Source organism: Anopheles stephensi, chromosome 2 (genome assembly GCF_013141755.1).
Source record: "Anopheles stephensi strain Indian chromosome 2, UCI_ANSTEP_V1.0, whole genome shotgun sequence".
In the NCBI taxonomy this organism is placed as follows: domain Eukaryota; kingdom Metazoa; phylum Arthropoda; class Insecta; order Diptera; family Culicidae; genus Anopheles; species Anopheles stephensi.
In genome coordinates, this window is record NC_050202.1 from 38,015,801 (window position 1) to 38,033,851 (window position 18,051).

Below are 18,051 nucleotides of genomic sequence, written 5' to 3' on the forward strand. Positions count from 1 at the left end.
AACTGACATCTGTTATACAAAAAAGGCTAAATTTCAAAAAAAAATTGCCCGATCCCCGCCATAACTGCTCGCTTCATGCGCGAATGCTCGTCACGCTCTTAGAGCAGCTCAGCACCATACCAGTTCGCCGTTGGAACGAGCAGCACAGCACACACCCGTTCGCTCTCGCGTGCAGAGGCGCTCAAACATTTTCTCACTTCCCGCAATGTGCCGTGCACTGCTCGAACCATGATCTTCCGTTTGAGAGCCCCTGAGTGCGAGAGAGCGAACACACGTGTGCAGGGGCGCTCGAACTGTTTCTCGCGCCCCGTTTTGGTACTGGCATGCAGCGCGCATTATAAAACCGTCTGGACACCCCTGCAAATTTCTGCTTCTCTCTTTCCTTATTGGCTCTGCCCTGAGCACGCTGAGCGACAGTCGTGTTATGAATGTGATGGGGGGAGGACGTCGCACGCGCACGGATAAGCCGAGGCGCATGACCCGGTGTTTCAATGCAGATGGTGTTGGAATTGTTCGTGTGTGAGCTGCGGTAGCCTGGAGCTTCACTTTGTGACGATCGATTGGTGTTTGCCGCTTCCCGTAACATGTTTTCTGCGAGAGCGTAGGTATGGTGCAGCATCTCATGTACGACGAAGAGCACCATGAGTTGAGACTCACCGTCTTGTTTTTTCCCCCTAAAGGAACCCTGGCGAACACGAGGAGTGCAACGGAGAGAAAGAAACATGAACGGGTTTGTTGAATAAATAAAAAATCATTCATTCATATCACATTCTAATCCGAGTGTTATTGTTTGCTTTGTTTTGATTTGCGCTGCCATAGCGCCTCTGGCCTATGACAGCTTGGATCCGAAGGAAATGGGTGAAAAAACTACGTGAAACCACGCGTTCGAACTGTTATAATTAGCTAAATCTGCTGCTCTCTAAGGCAAGATTAAGCATCGAGATTTAGCTAAAAGAACTCGAAAACCGCTATAAGCCTGCTATAAAATGTCAGTTGGGCAGGTTGCACCTTAAGCGAGTCGTCGGTTGTCAGTTAAGTTGTCATTCGGTTGCCATACGGTATGTACACAATGGGTAACATTCATCCGGACGTTACAACTCGGCTATCCTGAAAATAAATTGCCCTCAATTTACTATCCGGTGGGCTCAGCCCAACATCATCCGGACGTTACAACTCGGCTATCCTGAAAATAAATTGCCCTCAATTTACTATCCGGTGGGCTCAGCCCAACATCTTAACTTATTGGCTTCGAGAACCCCTTCGTAGGGTAACTGTGTGAGTTGACATCCTTCTACTTCGCGTACCACGTATCTATCTGTTATATACTGAACTATTACTAGCAATAGTAGCCTAAGAAGTAGTAAGCGCTCCACCTTGATCACACATACATCTTAGGTAGCATTAGTATAAAAGCCCTCGTCGAACTGATTATACCGTTCTTTCTCCGTTATATGTCACAAAGTAAAGTATCAACACACCGTAACTACCCGCAACCATAACATAATTTTGGCGACGAGGATTAAAAAGGATAAACGCGGAACGGAACTTTTGCTTTTGTGTAAATCGTGTGAAGTCAATTGATAGAAAAGCAGTTCATCCGTCGATTTACCGGTAAATCTCGTGTCGGAGATCAGTGTCGGTAGTATAGTGCTGATGTGTACGGCAACAAAGGATGCCGAACCAGGAAGAAGAGAAACCGTCCACGTGAAGCATGACGAAAGTAAATGTGGCTATCTATGTCTATGTTCGGCCACATGGAACCGTTTGTGATCGGAGAGAATTTCGACAAGTATGTTAGTCGCCAGCAACAATTCTTCATCGTTAATGATGTGGAAGAAACCAAGAAAGTGCCAATGTTAGTGACAATGGCTGGACCGTCACTTTATTCGATAGCCAATCGAATATGTTCGCCAGGGGATCCGTGTTCAAAAACGTGTAAGACGAGCCAGAACGAGCTGCTGAAGCAGCATTTGGCGCCAAAGGTCAACGTAATGGCCGAACGCTAAAAGTACCACAAGTACGAACAAGCAGCAAACCAGACAATAACGGAGTTCATCATCGAGCTAAAAGCGTTATCACAATCGTGTGATTTCGGCACGTTTTTGTCGCAAGCGCTACGTGATCGCTTCGTCGCAGAATTGCAAAACTCCGGGTTGCGAACCAAGCTCCTAACAGAAGGTGATCTCACGTTTGAAAAAGCTTGGAGATTGGAAGAAGTTGGGAAGCATCGGAGCTGGAATGCAGAGAAATGCAAGGACCAGCAAAATTGGTAGCGTTCAAGCAACGCACATCGTGGAAGTCGTCGGATCGAACGGCAGTAAAAAAGAGCAAGCGTTTGTCTACGCGTTCTTTACCAGCAAGGCATCTAGATAATAAATGCTTTCGTTGTGGTAGAGATCATAGCCCCGATACCTGTCCTGCCAAACAATGGAAGTGTTACGCATGCGGTAATATTGGTCACGTGTCATCGTTGTGCCGTACGAGACGAAACCATAGTCGGGTTGCTGAACTCGTTGAAGCTTCGGAACAGTGCAGCCTGAACTAGTTGAAGGAGACGGTAGAGATATCGCAGCAAACTACGAGCCAAAACGAGAGGATCACAAACTTGATCGTGCGAGCCAGTTTCAACAGTACGAGTACAATGCGGACGGATGCACCCGCAATGATGGATCTGGAGATTGAAGGCGAGTGCGTGTGCGGTTCGAAGTGGACACCGGTGCGTGCGAGACGGTGATTTCGAGAGAGACGTACGAGGAGCAACTATCTCACGTTCCGATGCGTGGGACGACAAGAGTGTTCCAAACGGTATCAGTGCAAACTATTCGTCCAATAGGGGAGCTACCAGTACGTGTAAAAAACACATATGAAGATTTCGTTTCACTTTACAGTTTTGTTCTGGAACCGGAGAAAAAGAAGATGCTTACACCGCTCCTCGGTCGCTCGAGCTTAGATGTCCTAATGCCAGAATGGAGAAAATTGGTAAGTCTTAATTACTCGTCTCTTAGTGCTATTCATCACAGTCTAAAGTCTGAAATTGAACACCAATACCCATACGTATTTTCTAGGGATGTCAGTCAGGAAATAGAAGGTTTTACAGCAGATATTGTCCTTAAACAAAGTGCTGTACCAATTTTTCATAAACCATACACGGTACCGTTCAAATGTCGCGAAAATGTAGAAGAAATAAATCACATGGTGAAAAAGGGAATTATAGTCCCTGTTCGTTCGTCCACGTGGGCTAGTCCAATCGTAATTACGCCAAAACAAGATGGCACAATTAGAATTTGTTTAGATGGGAAAGCTACATTGAATCGCTTTATTTGTACGGAGCATTATCCGTTGCCTGCTATTGAAGACATCTTAGCAAATTTATCGAATTTCAAATGTTACTGTAAAATCGATTTAACGGGAGCCTATCTCCAAGTACGATTGTCACGCACAACTCAAGAGTTATGTACCATAAATACCCACCGTGGATGATGCAGGTATACAAGAATGCCATTTGGGATAAGTTCGGCGCCCTCAGTATTTCAGTCTATAATAGATCAAATTTTGCTAGGAACAAAATCTACTCCGTATTTAGATGATATCCTTATTGGTGGCAGTATGCTACATAAATGCAAGGAAAATTTATTCCATGTGTTGGATTAATTAAATCAGCATAAAGTGCACATATATTGGGCCAGATCGCGATTTTTTTAAACAGAAATTGAACATCTCGGTTTTATGCTCACATCTGACGGAATTCGTCCATGTAAAGCTAAAGTGGAAGCAATCTGTCTTGCTCCAGCACCTAAATATATAGTCGTTCTTAAGAAATTACAGTCGTTCTTAGGTCTTTTGAACTACTTCCACAAATTTTAGCCAAATCTGTCGTTGGAATTACATCCGTTATATAAATTGTTTAGGAGAGAAAGTAGATTCTCGTGGACAGTCGAGTGTGAAAAGGCATTTAAAAAGTGTAAAGAATTGTTGATCTCCAATGACGTATTAGAGCCGTATGATCCAAAAAAGCCACTAATACCATGCCGTACGGATGCCAGTCCGTACGGAGTTGGTGCTATTTTATCTCACTTAGCGGGATAATTGGAGAAGCCTGTGTATTTTGCGTTATCAACACTCACACCCGCGCAACAAAATTACGGGCAAATACATAAAGAAGCATTAGCAGTTGTATTTGGAACAAAAAAAAATCACATGTATTTGTATGGTACGAGTTTTACTCTCGTTACCGATAGTTCTGCGTTCAAACAAATGTTTAACCCACACAAGAGTTCTTCTGCTGGGGCAATTTCTAGATTGTACAGATGGGCCGTATTTTGTCTAATTACTCCTATAGCATAGTACATAGGCCTGGTAAATGTATTAGTAATGCCGATGCGTTATCTCGTTTACCGTTGCCAACTGAAAACCGGATTGAGCACATATCAGTTACTGAACTTAAAGTGCCCGCGTGTCAAAAGACGCAAAAGGTACCAAGTGCAATAGTTACGTCTAGATGGCCTCTAGCCACTCATGCATTCCAAAGAATCCATTTGGATTTATTTCATTTTGATGGAAATACCTTTCTGATAATAGTGGATGCCTATTCAAAATTAATAGATTTGAAAATACTACGAAGAACGTGTACGGAGAGTGTATTGGAACGATTGGAAGAAATGTATACGTATTTTGGGTTGCCTTCTGAAGTGTGCTCGGATAATGGTCCACCTTTCAACTCATCTGGGTTTATACATGCGTGTTATTCAAATAATATAAAAGTATTGAAATCTCCTTCTTATCACCCTCAATCCAACGAACTAGAGGAGAGGGGGGTACAGACGATCAAGAATGTGTTGAAAAAGTATCTGATAGATGAGCGATAAAAACCGATACCACTTCATATAAAGATTAACAAGGTTCTTTTAAATTATCGTAACACTCCATCTACGTCCACTGGCAAAACTCCATCTTCAATATTGTTTAACTATGTGCATCGCACATTACTAAATACGAGCAATTCAGTTAAGATCCTAACACTAACAGTGTAACGAAACCAGCTAGACCCACTCATCATTCCTATAGCCGTGGAGACAAAATATTATATAGGAATCATCAAGAAGACATTGTTAGGTGGATACCCGCGATGGATACCACTACTTAATTAGTTGGTTAGGTGGATACCACTTACTTAATTAATTTACATGGGAATGTTAGAATGGTGCATACCAATCAGATTCGTGCTTCTCAGCTCTCAGATGAATTTCACCCTACTTTGCTTATACCTATATCAATGACTGATACTACGAAAGGAAACAATGAAACTAGAGTACCTTTCGGAAAAGAAAATATGCATTCAAAAAGAAAAAGCAGTGAATCATCCTCGCCTTAACTACGCAGATCAAAGATAATAAAAGCTAGGCTAATGAAAAAATAGTCAGCATATTAGGAATGAATCTAATCTCATTTAAAGTTGGGAGGAGTGTTATATTCTGAACTATTACTAGCAAAAGTAGCCTTAGTAGTAACAACAAAACACGCACTTACCGATAATTTGTGTCACTCCAGCAGTGCCTGAAGAATCGAGCACTAATCGCACACTTCATTTTACTCTTAGAGCCACTCTGAACCAGTAAACACACACACTCCAAAGTATATATCATGCACTATTTGCACCTGTCTGGCCAGCCGAGCAGTTCAGAGCAGTTTTTTAAGCTACCGAACAATTCAAATAACACAGCAGCTCTCGCAAAAGCTTTGATTCATTCAAACAGCGCTCGAAAAAAATCGAGCACTTCTCGCGAACTCACATCTACTCATTGAGACGCTGTGACGAATAATCTTACACCAAAATATACCTGGCACTTTTGGCTCCAGGCTCCAGTTGTCGAGCACCTCCAACATATCCTAGCAAACCCTCCCAGTCACCAACAGCTATTCCGAACACACTTCCGATTTTACCAGAAAAGCTGCTTCCAATTTGAGCAGTTTTATTTTTTGTCGCTTGGGTGCTGGCGATTTTTGTCGGATGGGAATCCGTTTTTGCTTGTGTCAAAATTCGGAAGCCGAATTTCAGACAAAAAATTTCCATAAATTTCCGAATTTACACCGTTTTTCCGACGGAAACGGATTACACACTGGGTTCACATCACTACCATTCAAACCGCACTCAATTCGATCCATAAATGAGCAAGTTATTTACACTTATGCATTAAACGCGGTATATCCGCCACGTGGTGATGCTGTCACACTACTGACACACTTCTGCCACCACCATTTGATCACTTATTTAGCCTACTTAAGACGTTTTTCACTGCGGTTTTTTGGGTTTGATCAATTGTTTGCACACTACCACACCGGAAAGGACCGCTTCCGGACCGATCCGCGCGAAATTGGCCGCAAAAGCAAACACCCAACACTGCATCCCCCCACCACTGATGCACTTTTTGGACCATGTAGCTTTCGCACTAATTGGCCGATTTTTACCCCGTTTTCGGCTCGCGCAACATTTTGACCACCTTATCGACCGTTTTCACTCACTTCCAAACCTGAGAAATCGGGGATTTCCCGAGAAATGGTGTGCCAACCAACTTTGACGGCTGTTGTTGTTGTTGTTGGTGGTGGTGTGGCCTACAACTTACACGCGCTACATTTCGTTCTAAAAGCAGCGAAAATCCACAGTTTCTTCACTGAAGCCTCTTTATTGGCCATTTATCACTGATTTGAAACACAAACCGCACTCCGATCGGTTCACCATCACCGGGAAAACTGTGTCCATCTGAGTCTGCTTACCGCACTTATGTGCTGGAACCATGTGCCACTTTTACAAACATTATTTCACCTATTTTGGAGCTGTTTTCACTTTTGTACAGTATAACTTGCCATTTTACCTCCATTGTGCACAATATCTGGTGGATCAAGCACAATTTTACGCCCTTTTTAACCAAATAAAGAGAGAGCGCACTTTGCACAGAGTGCCACGCGCACCGGATGACAGCTCGACACTGCTACCCAACTGACATCTGTTATACAAAAAAGGCTAAATTTCAAAAAAAATTGCCCGATCCTCGCCATAACTGCTCGTTTCATGCGCGAACGCTCCCCAACTGACATTTTATAGCAGGCTTATAGCGGTTTTCGAGTTCTTTTAGCTAAATCTCGATGCTTAATCTTGCCTTAGAGAGCAGCAGATTTAGCTAATTATAACAGTTCGAACGCGTGGTTTCACGTAGTTTTTTCACCCATTTCCTTCGGATCCAAGCTGTCATAGGCCAGAGGCGCTATGGCAGCGCAAATCAAAACAAAGCAAACAATAACACTCGGATTAGAATGTGATATGAATGAATGATTTTTTATTTATTCAACAAACCCGTTCATGTTTCTTTCTCTCCGTTGCACTCCTCGTGTTCGCCAGGGTTCCTTTAGGGGGAAAAAACAAGACGGTGAGTCTCAACTCATGGTGCTCTTCGTCGTACATGAGATGCTGCACCATACCTACGCTCTCGCAGAAAACATGTTACGGGAAGCGGCAAACACGAATCGATCGTCACAAAGTGAAGAAACTCCAAGCTACCGCAGCTCACCTACACGCAAATACACGAACAATTCCAACACCATCTGCATTGAAACACCGGGTCATGCGCCTCGGCTTATCCGTGCGCGTGCGGCATCCTCCCTCCATCACATTCAGAACACGAATGTCGCTCAGCGTGCTCAGGGCAGAGCCAATAAGGAAAGAGAGAAGCAGAAATTTGCAGGGGTGTCCAGACGGTTTTAAAATGCGCGCTGCATGCCAGTACCAAAACGGCGCGCGAGAAACAGTTCGAGCGCCCCTGCACACGTGTGTTCGCTCTCTCGCACTCAGGGGCTCTCAAGCGGAAGATCATGGTTCGAGCAGTGCACGGCACATTGCGGGAAGTGAGAAAATGTTTGAGCGCCTCTGCACGCGAGAGCAAACGGGTGTGTGCTGTGCTGCTCGTTCCAACGGCAAACTGGCATGGTGCTGAGCTGCTCTAAGAGCGTAACGAGCATTCGCGCATGAAGCGAGCAGTTATGGCGAGGATCGGGCAATTTTTTTTTGAAATTTAGCCTTTTTTGTATAACAGATGTCAGTTGGGTCGTTACGCTCTTAGAGCAGCTCAGCACCATGCCAGTTTGCCGTTGGAACGAGCAGCACAGCACACACCCGTTTGCTCTCGCGTGCAGAGGCGCTCAAACATTTTCTCACTTCCCGCAATGTGCCGTGCACTGCTCGAACCATGATCTTCCGCTTGAGAGCCCCTGAGTGCGAGAGAGCGAACACACGTGTGCAGGGGCGCTCGAACTGTTTCTCGCGCGCCGTTTTGGTACTGGCATGCAGCGCGCATTTTAAAACCGTCTGGACACCCCTGCAAATTTCTGCTTCTCTCTTTCCTTATTGGCTCTGCCCTGAGCACGCTGAGCGACAGTCGTGTTATGAATGTGATGGGGGGAGGACGTCGCACGCGCACGGATAAGCCAAGGCGTATGACCCGGTGTTTCAATGCAGATGGTGTTGGAATTGTTCGTGTATTTGCGTGTAGGTGAGCTGCGGTAGCCTGGAGTTTCTTCACTTTGTGACGATCGATTCGTGTTTGCCGCTTCCCGTAACATGTTTTCTGCGAGAGCGTAGGTATGGTGCAGCATCTCATGTACGACGAAGAGCACCACCGTCTTGTTTTTTCCCTCTAAAGGAACCCTGGCGAACACGAGGAGTGCAACGGAGTGAAAGAAACATGAACGGGTTTGTTGAATAAATAAAAAATCATTCATTCATATCACATTCTAATCCGAGTGTTATTGTTTGCTTTGTTTTGATTTGCGCTGCCATAGCGCCTCTGGCCTATGACAGCTTGGATCCGAAGGAAATGGGTGAAAAAACTACTTGAAACCACGCGTTCGAACTGTTATAATTAGCTAAATCTGCTGCTCTCTAAGGCAAGATTTAGTATCGAGATTTAGCTAAAAGAACTCGAAAACCGCTATAAGCCTGCTATAAAATGTCAGTTGGGTACCCAACTGACATCTGTTATACAAAAAAGGCTAAATTTCAAAAAAAAATTGCCCGATCCTCGCCATAACTGCTCGCGTCATACGCGAATGCTCCTTACGCTCTTAGAGCAGCTCAGCACCATACCAGTTTGCCGTTGGAACGAGCAGCACAGCACACACCCGTTTGCTCTCGCGTGCAGAGGCGCTCAAACATTTTCTCACTTCCCGCAATGTGCCGTGCACTGCTCGAACCATGATCTTCCGCTTGAGAGCCCCTGAGTGCGAGAGAGCGAACACACGTGTGCAGGGGCGCTCGAACTGTTTCTCGCGCGCCGTTTTGGTACTGGCATGCAGCGCGCATTTTAAAACCGTCTGGACACCCCTGCAAATTTCTGCTTCTCTCTTTCCTTATTGGCTCTGCCCTGAGCACGCTGAGCGACAGTCGTGTTCTGAATGTGATGGGGGGAGGACGTTGCACGCGCACGGATAAGCCAAGGCGTATGACCCGGTGTTTCAATGCAGATGGTGTTGGAATTGTTCGTGTATTTGCGTGTAGGTGAGCTGCGGTAGCCTGGAGTTTCTTCACTTTGTGACGATCGATTCGTGTTTGCCACTTCCCGTAACATGTTTTCTGCGAGAGCGTAGGTATGGTGCAGCATCTCATGTACGACGAAGAGCACCATGAGTTGAGACTCACCGTCTTGTTTTTTCCCCCTAAAGGAACCCTGGCGAACACGAGGAGTGCAACGGAGAGAAAGAAACATGAACGGGTTTGTTGAATAAATAAAAAATCATTCATTCATATCACATTCTAATCCGAGTGTTATTGTTTGCTTTGTTTTGATTTGCGCTGCCATAGCGCCTCTGGCCTATGACAGCTTGGATCCGAAGGAAATGGGTGAAAAAACTACGTGAAACCACGCGTTCGAACTGTTATAATTAGCTAAATCTACTGCTCTCTAAGGCAAGATTTAGTATCGAGATTTAGCTAAAAGAACTCGAAAACCGCTATATAGTAAGCCTGCTATAAAATGTCAGTTGGGTACACAAAGTCTATATAGTACAGAGGTCGACGCATCCCAAGGTATGTAGATATAGAAGGTAGAGTTGTTTAGAGCAAATTGACATTTCTCGACCTGTGATAACAGTTCCGCGGTGATCAAGGGGAAGGGTTTTGAGAAAAGTGATGGCAGCGTCGGAGGAGCGCCGGTGGTGGTATCGCTTGCGATTTTTTGACGAAAAATGCAACCAAATATCGTCAATCTTCTGTGGGACAACACCTAATTTGCGAAGATGACCCATAAAATAGCGAAATTGCTCAAGGGACTGAGAATCGAGGCTGTTTGTTCATGTTTGTAGCCCCATCCCAAGGGGAAATTTTCGAGGATAAATATCCCCCTCTCTTTCTATTTATACACCTCTTCCGTTCGCAATCATGGATGATTTGTCTCAAACTCGAGTTTGGTTCATGACCCAAGGGGAAATTTTAGAGGATAAATATCTCCCTCTCCTTCTATTTATACACCTCTTCCGCTCGCACTCATGGATGATTTGTCACACACTCGAGTTTGGTTCATGATGACCTAAATGTTTACCCCTGCCCTGTATCTTTGATCGCTGATTTTTGGTCTGGCTGCTCATGGAGAAGGGGTAAGAGTTCATAAGTGATTTGATTAGAAGAGTGGGAGAGGTTGACGAAGCCGATCGTCTTCGTTCTATTCACTGTGTGATTGTTGATCCAAATCTCTTCTCCCCCAATAAATTTATTTATTTATTTATTAATTATTACGGACTGATGCCGTTTTGTCGTCCGCCAATAAATGTTGCGGAAAATTTTATTAGGTTTCAAGTCGTGCGATTTGTTTTGAGCAATTTGAGCAAGCAATGATTTCGTCAAGCAATGAAAACGGATGCTGCGGATCTTTCGATCGTCATAGGGATCGGCTCAGGATATGCCCTCAAATACAGTTACTAAATTAACCTTCACGACGATCATGTTCCGGACAAAAATGGGGACGACACTGGAGCATTTCTTTGCCTGGTTCAGCTGCGCAATATGTACGTGATGCATTTCGCTCGTTCATGTTTTTATTGGTAGTAAAAGCCGTAATTCTATAACCTATATAATACCTCTTCTGTATTAACATGTAAAGTAACCATTTTATATTTACATCTTGTATTCCTAGCACCTAACACTATCGCACTGAGCGGCCGGGATGGGCCTCCGGCTCGAAGGGATCATCGAGTACAAACACCAAATGGTTGGCCCTTGTACACTTTTTCACCTTATATAAAGAATTTTGAAGTAAGGAAGCTCCTCACTCCTCTTCATACCTCTGAAACGGTATACAATCGACACCAACAGGAGATCGACTACACTGCGTGAACCATCTTGTCCAGTGCAACCAGGCAACAAAACATTCCTCTTCAGCAACAGCACCATCATAATCCGTGCTAGAAGCAACTCCAACTTGTTGTCGGGAGACTAAAAGGTGCAAAATTGATCTTAAATAAAAGCAAACAAATTTGTGTAGAATGATGATTGATCAAACTTACTGTTAATGGAAGGCTGTAGGAAGGGAGGGAGCACCGATCGGAAGAATACCATCCAATATTGGTTGCTGGCAAGCCGCCGGTAACGTAATGACCGATTGTGAACCCGTGATCGAGCAGAGTCAGTGTTCAAGGCCGCGCACGATCCCGGCATACGATATGCATTCTCCGATACCCATGGCCAGGTTCTCCTACGAGGTACAGCGTGGGCTCACCCGCTAACTGTAAATGCACAATCAGTTGATATCCTCCTCACTGCATAGTTGTCGTGAACCCTTTCCCGCTCCGTCTTCCGTGCCAACACCTCCCAATGTTCACCATGGCGCTGCAGAACTAAAAGGCAAAAAACTATAGGCCAGATATCTGGGATAAAAGCATATAATTATATTTACCTGATTAGATGCACTCATCGACTTTGTAGAGCAAACAGATTTTTGAATCTGAAAAATAAGAAAACTTCAACCAATACAAACCATTCCAGCGTCTAGTACGACTGTAGCACTGCTTCTTTTTTTCTTCTTAACTACACCATGATCTGCTACGCGCAAACGTACCACGCTCCAATTTATATTACGTGTACTTCATTCCTGCTCTGAGCAAGTCTGGTGGTTCAGTCTTCAGGCTGAGGTATACATGCACACGGCATTCTGTTTCTAATCTTACTCTCACTCACCCGTTTCAGCACAATGAAAAAGTTTCACACGCACAGATCACAGCTGATAAACAACACACTCGACGCCCGCCCCTCCAACCTTGCAGCGAAAGTACCGTTGTTACACACAAACATACCACCACCACTCAAGGCGAAGAGTCTACGGACATGTAGAGAAGCAAAGCAAAATCAAGAGAGAAAAGAGCAAATACAAGAATAGAGGAACTTCCGAAAACACATGACGAGACACGACAATACACAATACATTGACAAAAAGTTATCCTCGAATATTTGTTTACATTTTGCATGGCTATCCTCGAAAAATTTATCGAAACATAGATTTTTCGAGGGTAGTGAACTTTTGTTTATTTACATTCGATGAACATGGTTCCGGTTCATTTTATGACAGGGTTCATTCAAAATGTAAATAAACAGAATCAAGACAAAAACAAATTATCCTCGAAATAATTTGGAATTACGTAAATCTTTTCGAGGAAATTTCGTTAACGAATGTATTTACCAAAACATTTACGAAAACAGGGGGAACAGATAACTTGGGATACCATATGTTTTTGTAAACAAATTCTGACATAACTCGACTAAAATGTCGCCCTGTCAAATCGATAAAAATTCACCTTCTAAATCAAAGTGATTTGAGAGGAGGTGTCGGAATAGCGATTTCTCGGTCGGACATTTTGAAAAAAAATTTGACGTTTACTTGACTGAAATGTAAACAATCTGCGGTCAAGCATTCTTTGTTGGTCAAGCAAGCGATCTCTAGCATACATTGATGAAGCTCGATCTGCTGTGCTCTTGATGAATTTTTGCTTGCAGATCGGCCAAAAAGTGGAACGATCCTATATCTCGGATCAACCAAGAGTTCGGGGATGCAAACCGGCTCCGCCTGTGACGCCGATACAGTCAAAGCTGCCCTGTCCATATAGGCGCTGAATCGTTACCACGTCATACAGTAATAAATACAATACAGATTCTCCTCAGCTAGCACTGAAACACTACATTATCCTGATTTCTTCACTTGATCTTAGCTTTCCGAACGATATTGAACAGCAGAATGGAAGAAAACAAATCTTATAATGATGTTATTGATTCGAGAATAATAAACAACACATATAACCAGCTGATTCGATTCCCAACTGACATTTTATAGCAGGCTTATGGCGTTTTTCGAGTTCTTTTACCTAAATCTCGATACTAAATCTTGCCTTAGAGAGCAGCAGATTTAGCTAATTATAACAGTTCGAACGCGTGGTTTCACGTAGTTTTTTCACCCATTTCCTTCGGATCCAAGCTGTAGCGGCCAGAGCCGCTATGGCAGCGCAAATCAAAACAAAGCAAACAATAACACTAGGATTAGATTGTGATATGAATGAAGAAATTTTTATTTATTACACAAACCCGTTCATGTTTCTCAAGCGGCCCGTAGACGGGACATACTTTTGACAGGCGACTTTTGACAACCACCGATTTTCCTTTGTTCTTGTATGCTGTCAGACGCGTCCCCGTAGCTTTCGTTTTCGACCCCTCCTGTGGTAGCAGCGGCTACAAGCAGCTGTAGCTGTCAAATGCCCCAAAAAAATAATTCCACTGTGTTTATCACTATGGATAGGATCGAATCAATTATGGCTTCAAAGTAAACTGTAAAATTCGATAAACGTTCATTTTATCGCCTTAGTAATTATTTCAACAAAAGGAAAATCGCTTTTGAAGCCATCAAATATTAAATAAAACATTCATGCTGACACAAAGACAAAATAGCGGATAATATTGAGTATATAAAAATATGCCGATACATGCAGTATGAAATATATTTGTATTTTAACGTAAAAGTTTATTAAAAACCTAATGTTTTGTTAGTTTTAGAGAGCTTGTATTGATAGAAACTCATATTTTACAGAAAAAAGTTTTACTCGGCACAGTTTAAAAGCTTATAGGGAGAACTTTATATGCACAAAAAATATTGGAATGGCTTCTAGTTTCAAGTTTTGTACAGTGTTTTGTGTTATTAAAAATCTACAATCATTTTTCTATTTCATTTCAAGAAGATTAAGGATTTTTAATACAAAAAAAAATTATAACGATGAATTTTTAAATTTATGTGTTGACTGTTCGTCGCACGACAGTTCAACTCCCCAACCTACAAGTGCTAACCACCACATCCCCGATCCGTCATCCGTGTCGCCGGCGTGTTTCCCGCATACATCGGGTTACGAGCCGGCGACTTGAGAACAATACCCAACTGACATTTTATAGCAGGCTTATAGCGGTTTTCGAGTTCTTTTACCTAAATCTCGATACTAAATCTTGCCTTAGAGAGCAGCAGATTTAGCTAATTATAACAGTTCGAACGCGTGGTTTCACGTAGTTTTTTCACCCATTTCCTTCGGATCCAAGCTGTCATAGGCCAGAGCCGCTATGGCAGCGCAAATCAAAACAAAGCAAACAATAACACTCGGATTAGAATGTGATATGAATGAATGATTTTTTATTTATTCAACAAACCCGTTCATGTTTCTTTCACTCCGTTGCACTCCTCGTGTTCGCCAGGGTTCCTTTAGAGGGAAAAAACAAGACGGTGGTGCTCTTCGTCGTACATGAGATGCTGCACCATACCTACGCTCTCGCAGAAAACATGTTACGGGAAGCGGCAAACACGAATCGATCGTCACAAAGTGAAGAAACTCCAGGCTACCGCAGCTCACCTACACGCAAATACACGAACAATTCCAACACCATCTGCATTGAAACACCGGGTCATGCGCCTCGGCTTATCCGTGCGTGTGCGACATCCTCCCTCCATCACATTCAGAACACGACTGTCGCTCAGCGTGCTCAGGGCAAAGCGAATAAAGAAAGAGAGAAGCAGAAATTGGCAGGGGTTTCCAGACGGTTTTAAAATGCGCGCTGCATGCCAGTACCAAAACGGCGCGCGAGAAACAGTTCGAGCACCCCTGCACACGTGTGTTCGCTCTCTCCCACTCAGGGGCTCTCAAGCGGAGGATCATGGTTCGAGCAGTGCACGGCACATTGCGGAAAGCGAGAAAATGTTTGAGCGCCACTGCACGCGAGAGCGAACGGGTGTGTGCTGTGCTGCTCGTTCCAACGGCAAACTGGTATGGTGCTGAGCTGCTCTAAGAGCGTAACGAGCATTCGCGCATGAAGCGAGCAGTTATGGCGAGGATCGGGCAATTTTTTTTGAAATTTAGCCTTTTTTGTATAACAGATGTCAGTTGGGTACCCAACTGACATTTTATAGCAGGCTTATAGCGGTTTTCGAGTTCTTTTAGCTAAATCTCGATGCTTAATCTTGCCTTAGAGAGCAGCAGATTTAGCTAATTATAACAGTTCGAACGCGTGGTTTCACGTAGTTTTTTCACCCATTTCCTTCGGATCCAAGCTGTCATAGGCCAGAGGCGCTATGGCAGCGCAAATCAAAACAAAGCAAACAATAACACACGGATTAGTTTGTGATATGAATGAATGATTTTTTATTTATTTAACAAACCCGTTCATGTTTCTTTCTCTCCGTTGCACTCCTCGTGTTCGCCAGTGTTCCTTTAGGGGGAAAAAACAAGACTGTGAGTTGAGAAATGGTGCTCTTCGCCGTACATGAGATGCTGAACCATACCTCATCTCTCGCAGAAAACATGTTTCGGGAAGCGGCAAACACGAATCGATCGTCAACTGAACTGAATCTCCAGGCTACCGCAGCTCACCTACACGCAAATACACGATTAATCCTAAAACCATCTGCATTCAAACACCGGGTCATGCGCCTCGGCTTATCCGTGCGCGTGCGACATCCTCCCCCCATCACATTCAGAACACGACTGTCGCTCAGCGTGCTCAGGGCAGAGCCAATAAGGAAAGAGAGAAGCAGAAATTTGCAGGGGTGTCCAGACGGTTTTAAAATGCGCGCTGCATGCCAGTACCAAAACGGCGCGCGAGAAACAGTTCGAGCGCCCCTGCACACGTGTGTTCGCTCTCTCGCACTCAGGGGCTCTCAAGCGAAAGATCATGGTTCGAGCAGTGCACGGCACATTGCAGGAAGTGAGAAAATGTTTGAGCGCCTCTGCACGCGAGAGCAAACGGGTGTGTGCTGTGCTGCTCGTTCCAACGGCAAACTGGCATGGTGCTGAGCTGCTCTAAGAGCGTAACGAGCATTCGCGCATGAAGCGAGCAGTTATGGCGAGGATCGGGCAATTTTTTTTTTAAATTTAGCCTTTTTTGTATAACAGATGTCAGTTGGGTACTTCTTTCCATGTGTCAAAACGGGCTTTTTACGACACCTTCTCTCAACTCACTTTGTTCTAAATACATACACCTTGGACGCATCCAGTGTAAATTGACAGATTGGCATGGGAAAATTTGACAGTTAGATCGAAAACTGTTTACATCGTCGTTGGTAAATAAACAGCTGTTGCTGCCTTTGTGTGAAGTTGAATAAATAGTACGTTTCGTGTATTAAAAAAGTGTTGTACGATTTCTGTGTATTTAATACATATATAAAACAGTTGCAGTGAAAAAAATACAAACAGAAATTGATATTATTCCTGCTTATTTCAAACAATATGGCATCGACCTGCGCTGCGTCGTTTTGCGGAAATAGCCGCTATTTCGTTAGAAAGCATAACTTGGATATTATTTTCCATAAATTTCCGCTTAACGACTTTATTTTATGGAAATGGGTGCAGTTTTGCAAGAGAGAAGAATCTTGGACACCCAATAAAGTTTCTGTTTTGTGCTCCAACCACTTTACGAAGGAGGATTATCAATTGATACATTCTCCTCGTAAAGAAAACGCAAGAACGTTTAAAAAGCTCAAACCAGCTGGTAAGTAAACCGTTAATAGTTTTACAATTATAAGAAATCTATGTTTTTTTGTTTAACACGTTAAGCTCCATTCCCACTTGGCTCTGAATTGCATTCTGCCACAACGAATGGATCCCCTCCCCCCAGGGTCCCTTCGGCTATCTCGTTTTAAGAACCTCACACGAAGATCCGCTCACAAACAACCAAGCTCAAGAGCTTGATTCGTTACTAGTCCAACGCGAACCGATGGAACCGACGTGGTACTGAACGTGTTAATAAGCTGACGTTGTGACTTCGATCGGCATGAATTATAATAATTATACAATTAATTAAAATTAAATATTTAAATTTAAATATTAAATATTCGATTTAAATATTCTGTTTTGTAATGTTTTTCCAGCTTTTCCCTCAGTGACTAGAATAAAATCTGCTATTTCAAAAGATGAAACAATAGAACAACGAGAGCAAGGGAACACGGAAAATATGATACCTTTCGCGTCGGTAAAAGGAGAAATAATAGAACAACCAGAACAAGGTAACACTGTAAATATAATTCCTTTGGCGTCGGTAAAAGATGAAATAGAGATGACCACAGAAATTTCAAATTCGACCATCCACCCTATATGCATACAAAATGAAGACAATTTGTTCAATGCCGAAGAAAGTGTCCAACAAACTGCATGCATATCATGTACAAAAAAAAGACATTGATCATGATCAGTTACCCATCGCATTAAAAAAGGCGAATGTTAAATGCTTGAATTAAATTCTTTTTTATCTCAACAGCTTTCATCCTCTTCAGCAGAATTAAATTATTGCAAAGAGGAAATACGTACTTTGAAATTAAGTTTAGACAATCTTAAAGAAAGTTTAATACTTCCTCATCAATTCACTGAAAAGATGAAAACGACATTAAAAAAACACACTAACTTCGAATCAAATTGATATAATCACTAAAGAAAGGAGTAGAGTTAGGTGGACGAAACAAGAGATAATATTTTTTATTTTTACTTCGTTACTGTTTGTAC

The 18,051-nt window shown here is 43.2% G+C and overlaps 2 long non-coding RNA genes across 3 annotated transcripts; one reads left to right on the plus strand and one right to left on the minus strand.

The window, feature by feature from the left end:
- Positions 1 to 10,944: 10,944 nt before the first annotated feature.
- Positions 10,945 to 11,539, plus strand: LOC118517736. Its single transcript, XR_004908355.1, has 2 exons — positions 10,945 to 11,082; positions 11,175 to 11,539. It is a non-coding gene; the product is annotated as an uncharacterized LOC118517736 (long non-coding RNA).
- On the minus strand, positions 11,174 to 12,433 carry LOC118517737. 2 transcript variants are annotated; one of them, XR_004908357.1, is made up of 4 exons: positions 12,116 to 12,433; positions 11,934 to 11,981; positions 11,545 to 11,874; positions 11,174 to 11,473 (listed from the first exon to the last, which is right to left on the minus strand). It is a non-coding gene; the product is annotated as an uncharacterized LOC118517737 (long non-coding RNA). The 2 variants fall into 2 exon arrangements; XR_004908356.1 differs by having other exon boundaries at positions 12,096 to 12,433.
- Between the last annotated feature and the right edge of the window lie 5,618 nt (positions 12,434 to 18,051).